The sequence below is a fragment of the Triticum aestivum genome, chromosome 2B (genome assembly GCF_018294505.1).
Source record: "Triticum aestivum cultivar Chinese Spring chromosome 2B, IWGSC CS RefSeq v2.1, whole genome shotgun sequence".
NCBI lineage: Eukaryota > Viridiplantae > Streptophyta > Magnoliopsida > Poales > Poaceae > Triticum > Triticum aestivum.
In genome coordinates this window covers 281545543-281551114 of record NC_057798.1, presented here as the reverse complement: position 1 = coordinate 281551114, position 5572 = coordinate 281545543, and positions in this window count along the sequence as shown.

Below are 5572 nucleotides of genomic sequence, written 5' to 3'. Positions count from 1 at the left end.
TGGTGGTCCTTCCGAGCAACTGAAATGGAGGTTCTCTATAGATTCTACTCCACCATCCTCCCAACAAGATTCGCAAGAAAACGCAAGGCTAGACAGTCAACGTAGCTGTGTAGATGATGAGCACATCTCCCCTACTCCACCATCACAGGTGCTTGCTCTAACTTGGCACTATTATATGTGGTTGCATGTTGCGTATGATGTCTAGCTTGTATTTCTTATAACTTTGTTGAATTGCATCTTCTTACTTTACACATAATGCCTGTGAATATAACATGTGTTCCTGTTTCTACATCAGACTACTATTCTTGCATATCCCGCATCAGTCACTTATGATAAGGCACCATTAAGTCGCCACTATGATATTGGTTGTGTCTTGCATATGATTTCTAGCATGTACTTCTTTTTATTTGTTGAAACGCCATACAATGTTAACTTGGCAGAGTGATATTGGTTGCATATTTCATATGGTGTCTAGCTTGCAGTGCTTCTAATTTGTTGGAATGCCTTCTGCTTAGTTACCACATCATAGGTGTGAATATGTCACACCATCCTGTTTTTCATACATATTCCATCCTCGCATCATGTGTTTGCCTTTCATCCGAGTAGTGTTTGCCAGTATCATGCATGAATGATTTCTGGAGAGCGAATTTTATTCCTTTTTCTTATCGGTTTGACTTCACAATGCAAAATCATTACAGTTGAAGGAAATTAGTCCGGTCGTGGATGATGGTGGTCCTTCGGAGCAACTCAAACAGGGGGTCTCTATAGATTCTACGCCGCCATCCTCCCAACAAGATTCGCAAGACAACACAAGGATGGACAGTCAACATAGCTGTGTAGATGATGAGCACATCTCCCCTACTCCACCATCACAGGTGCTTGCTCTAACTTGACACTATTATATGTGGTTGCATGTTGCGTATGATGTCTAGCTTGTATTGCTTTTAACTTGAATTGCATCCGCTTACTTTACACATAATGCCTGTGAATATGACACGTGTTCCTGTTTCTAGAACATACGTGTACATGATGATCACATCTCCCCTACTCCACCATCATAGGTGCTTGCTGTTACTTGGAACTGTTATACGTGGTTGCGTTTTCCGTATGATGTCTAGTTTGTATTGCTTTTGATTATGTTGAATTTCATCTGCGTAGCTTACAACTTATACCTGCAATGATCACTTACCCATAAGACACATTTAACTTGGGACTGTGATGTAGGTTGCATCTTGCATTGTCTTCTAGCTTGTACTACTTCTAATTTCTTGAAATGGCACTTACGACGAGACACTTTTTACCTGATAGAGTGATATTGGTTGCATGTTCATATGGTGCCTAGCTTTCATTTCTTCTAATTTTGTTGAAATGCCTTCCGCTTACTGTTTTTTCATACGTATTCCATCCTCCTATTGTACGTGTGAATATGAAACTTTGTCTTTTTTTGTATATATTCCATCCTCCTATCCTGCGCTTGCCTTACATCAAAGTAGTGTTCGTCTGTATCATGCATCAACCAGTTATGCAGAGCTAATTTTATACATCTTCTTGTAGTTTTGACTTCATAAGGCAATATCAGAAAATAGGAAGGAAAAGTGTAAGTTAGGGGGTGTTGGTGGTCCTCCACACCGATGCAAACAGAGACTCTCTAAATTTTCCATTGATACGGCTAATGAAGTTGACGTCCCAAGTCTACATGATGAGTTCATCTCCCGTACTCCACCATCGCAGGTGCTTGCTCTAAGTTGACAGTGTGATAATTGGTTTCATGTTACATATGTTGTCTAGCCTGTATTTATTCTATTTTGATTAAATTGCACCTGCTGAGTTTATACGTTATACATGTGCATATGGCATGGCTTTCTGTGTCTAGAATACACTACATCTATCTATCATACCATGTTCTTACATCAAAGTACTACTGTTGTGTATCCCGCATCAGTCACTCATGATTGGACGCTTTTAACATGGCAGTTTGATAGTGGTTGCATCTTGCATTGACAAGACGCTTCTAATTTTTTGAATTGCCACTTATGATAAGACGCTTTTAACTTGGCAGAGTAATATTGGTTGCATCTTTCATATGGTGTCTAGCTTGCATTACTTCTATGTTCTTGAAAATCCTTCTGCTTAGTTTGCACATCATAGCTGTGAATATGTCATGACGTCCTGTTTTTCTTACATATTCCATCCTCATACGGTTGTCTTACATCAAAGTATTGCTTGTCTGTATCATGCATCAATGAGTCCTGAAGAGTGATTTTATTCTTTTGTGTTGTGGGTACAACTTGACATGGCAAAGTCAAAAAAGAGTAAGGAAAATAATATAGTAGGGAGTGATGTTACTCGTCGGGTGAAACGGAAAAGGTTCTGCCGTCGAGATTCTGCTGGTACTTATAGTGCAGTAGAAGGTCCAAGTCCACCGGCTAAATCTACAAACACAGTATCACCTGCTCCACCAGCTGCAGCATCCGCTTCAACTGTACCAGCATCTGAACTAGTTACTCGTTCGTTTGCTTCGGAACTGGCCAGTTCCCAAGCTGCCTTCACATGTAACACTACTTCCGAAGCACTGTTGACCCAACAGGACTTGGCAAGATCAGATGAACCTCATGAGCATCAACACCAAGATGGTACCTAACCGAGTCAAGTGGCAGTTGCATGCTCCTTTATATGTAGTCTCACAGTTTGATGTACACTAACACTTTCCATATTCGTTGTTGAACTAGCACCACGACGCAAGCGGAAACAGACATCAGGGATAATGCTTGATAGATTAACAAAATCTAAAGGAGGAACAATGGAGATCCATTTTGAGGCAGGTTTAAAAAGGCCATGTGATGCTACAGAGTCAGCCAAGTTAGTATCAGAGGTAGCCGTTGCCGTTAGGTGTCATGCGCGTATCCTCCCAACGTGGATCCAGTACAGGAATGAGAAAGACAATACCCAGTTTAACACCTTCCTTGACCATTTATCCTTAAGTAATGTTATTCATTGCAATTAGTAATATTGTCTTGCTCTGTCCCATACTGTCGGGGAAACTGGTCCACGAACACCTATGGGGCCGGCGGAACGAGCCCCTTTCGGTTCGGCGGGGGGCAGAGGTCGCACGAAGAGCAGATCGAGGCGAAGCACACGAGCAGTTTACCCAGCTTCAGAGCTCTCCGGAGAGATAATACTCCTACTGCTGCTTGTTTGATCGTATTGCATTCTTGCTCGAGAGAGAGCTAAGTGTATTTTCTGGCTTACGAGTGATCCCCCAACCCCTTCTACGTTGCGCATGGGCCTCCTTTTATATGCTCAAGGGGTTACCGACAGGTGGCAATGTAAACAAGGGTACAAATGTAAAAAGTGAGGTGGTTGGTACAGTTGCTTGTACAGTGTTTCCTACCTAACCCTGACGGCAGGGGACAAGGGCATTAAATGCCCGTCTGTGTAGCCCAAACAGTGCAGAAAAGGACCGTTAGGGGCGCCACCGCTCGCCACGATGGCGATCTTGTCAGCTTCGCATGCCACCGCGCACCGCTGGCTGCACAGCCTCCCGCCACGCGCGCCTGGAAAGGCCCCCAGAGCGAGACGTTGTTGGATGCGCTGGAGCGTGGGCACAGAGTGGCCGCCTGCCGCGGCAAGCGCCTTGCCGCGACCGTTGTCTTGTCGGTCCCGGAAGCTTGTCGCTCACCAGGCCTCGAGATGCCTTGGTTGGTCTTCCCGGCAAGCTCCTCTTGTCGGGGTCTTGTTGCCTTGCCGGGACGCGTGGCGCGTCGTGGCGAGTTCCTTGGGATGCCTTGGTTGGCCTTCCCGGCAAGCTCCTCTTGCCGGGGCCTTGTCTCCTTGGCTTAAATACTTTGTTCTTGAATGGCTTCAAGGGAACCACGGAGGATCTTGGCGGTCTCCCGGCAAGCCTTGCCGCGGGGTGCTGCAACTGCCCGTGCACAAGTTCGGGGTACTGGGGTACCCCTATTCTAGTACACCGACACATACTTTCTAGCTTCCTCCTAATAAGACTCACATTCTTTTTTCAACAGTTGAGGTTCAAGTTGGATCCGAAAGATGATGCAACTAAACAAGCATGCACTCATGTTTTTCAGTCTGCTCTTCGATAGTACAGATACCACCTTAGAAAATCTCACTTTGAAGGCAAGGCTAACAATGAAATCGCCCAAGCATCTCTAGTGGAATATATTACAGATGAAGACTGGACAGCCCTCGTTAAACACTGGTCTGATCCAAAGTATCAGGTAGGCTATATGTATTTGATCAGACCACATATTGAACTTGTATTTATGTATCTGCCTTACAAGTGTATCTTCTTCTAGGCTAACTGTTTGAAGAACAAAACCAACCGTTCTAAGTGAAATTCCAACAGACAATAGGATCTCGTAGCTATATTGCACACTGCGAGGCTCTTGTAAATAGCTACTACTTCCTTCTTTTTTTTGTGCCATATTATCGTATCTATATTGACTTGTTCCAAATACAGAGGAAAGCCCGTGCAGACCAAAAAGAACCTGAACCGAATGCAGTGAAAATCTTCAAGGATTGCCACACCAGCAAGATGAAGGGCATGAGCACACCAGTTCAAGCCGCTGTTGTAAGTCCTTACTCCTCTTGCCTTGAATTGATTGGTACTGTGATGTGTTCATTTAACTACTTGGTTTGCAGCCAATGTCAGTTACTCTGTTCACTTTTATACATAGTTGTCTTAACGTATCATTTCACCTTACATGGTTTAAATGAGATGAAGGATATTCCTTTGGTCTTGATCTGTAATCTAGTTCTTATGTTCACGTGCGCACACAATGATAAAATAGCTTGTTTGTTTTATATCTGTTTTCCCATGATATGAATGATGTCATACTATGTTCATCCTACTTTAAACCATGTCTCTTCATCCTTAGATGTCAATGAATGTGAGGAAATAGACAATACAGTAGGCATGCTACATGGACATATGTTCCGAAAGTGATTTTATTATGTAGTTGGCACTACAATACATGCTAATGTATTACTGTAGTTCACCAAAATAAGTTATGTATAAACGTTTAACCTACTTTGTTTGTTTTTCTCTCATTAGTAACTTATCTGGTACACTAATCTACAAGTTCAAACTTTCAGGAAGCTATGGAACAAATGATTGAACAGCCACAACCACTTGAAGGTGACGAGGCTACTACAGGCACAATGTCACCTCTTGCTGCAGTGCGTCAGTATCTCTCAACTAAATGTGCAAAAAGCACCTTCCTGCGTAGTTCTGGGTAGGTTGCCAAGGTAACCTCGTCCAAATCGCCTACTGAACAAAATCTTCCTGCTAGATAGAGTGATATATATGTGCTCCAGACACAAGTCCAATCCCTAATGGACGTTGTTTCGGAAACAAGAATAGTGGTTGAGAAATGTCGTCAAGATATGAATGGTTTTGAAACCAGACTATCAGACATTCGCTTCATTGTTCAAGAGCAATGGTGGAAAAAAGGTGGAGATCGTGCTGCTCCATCAGATTCTATAACGTGAAACATTAGCACTCAGGTCAAATGATATGTGCTTCTATACATCTGATGGTGCTTTTATCTGG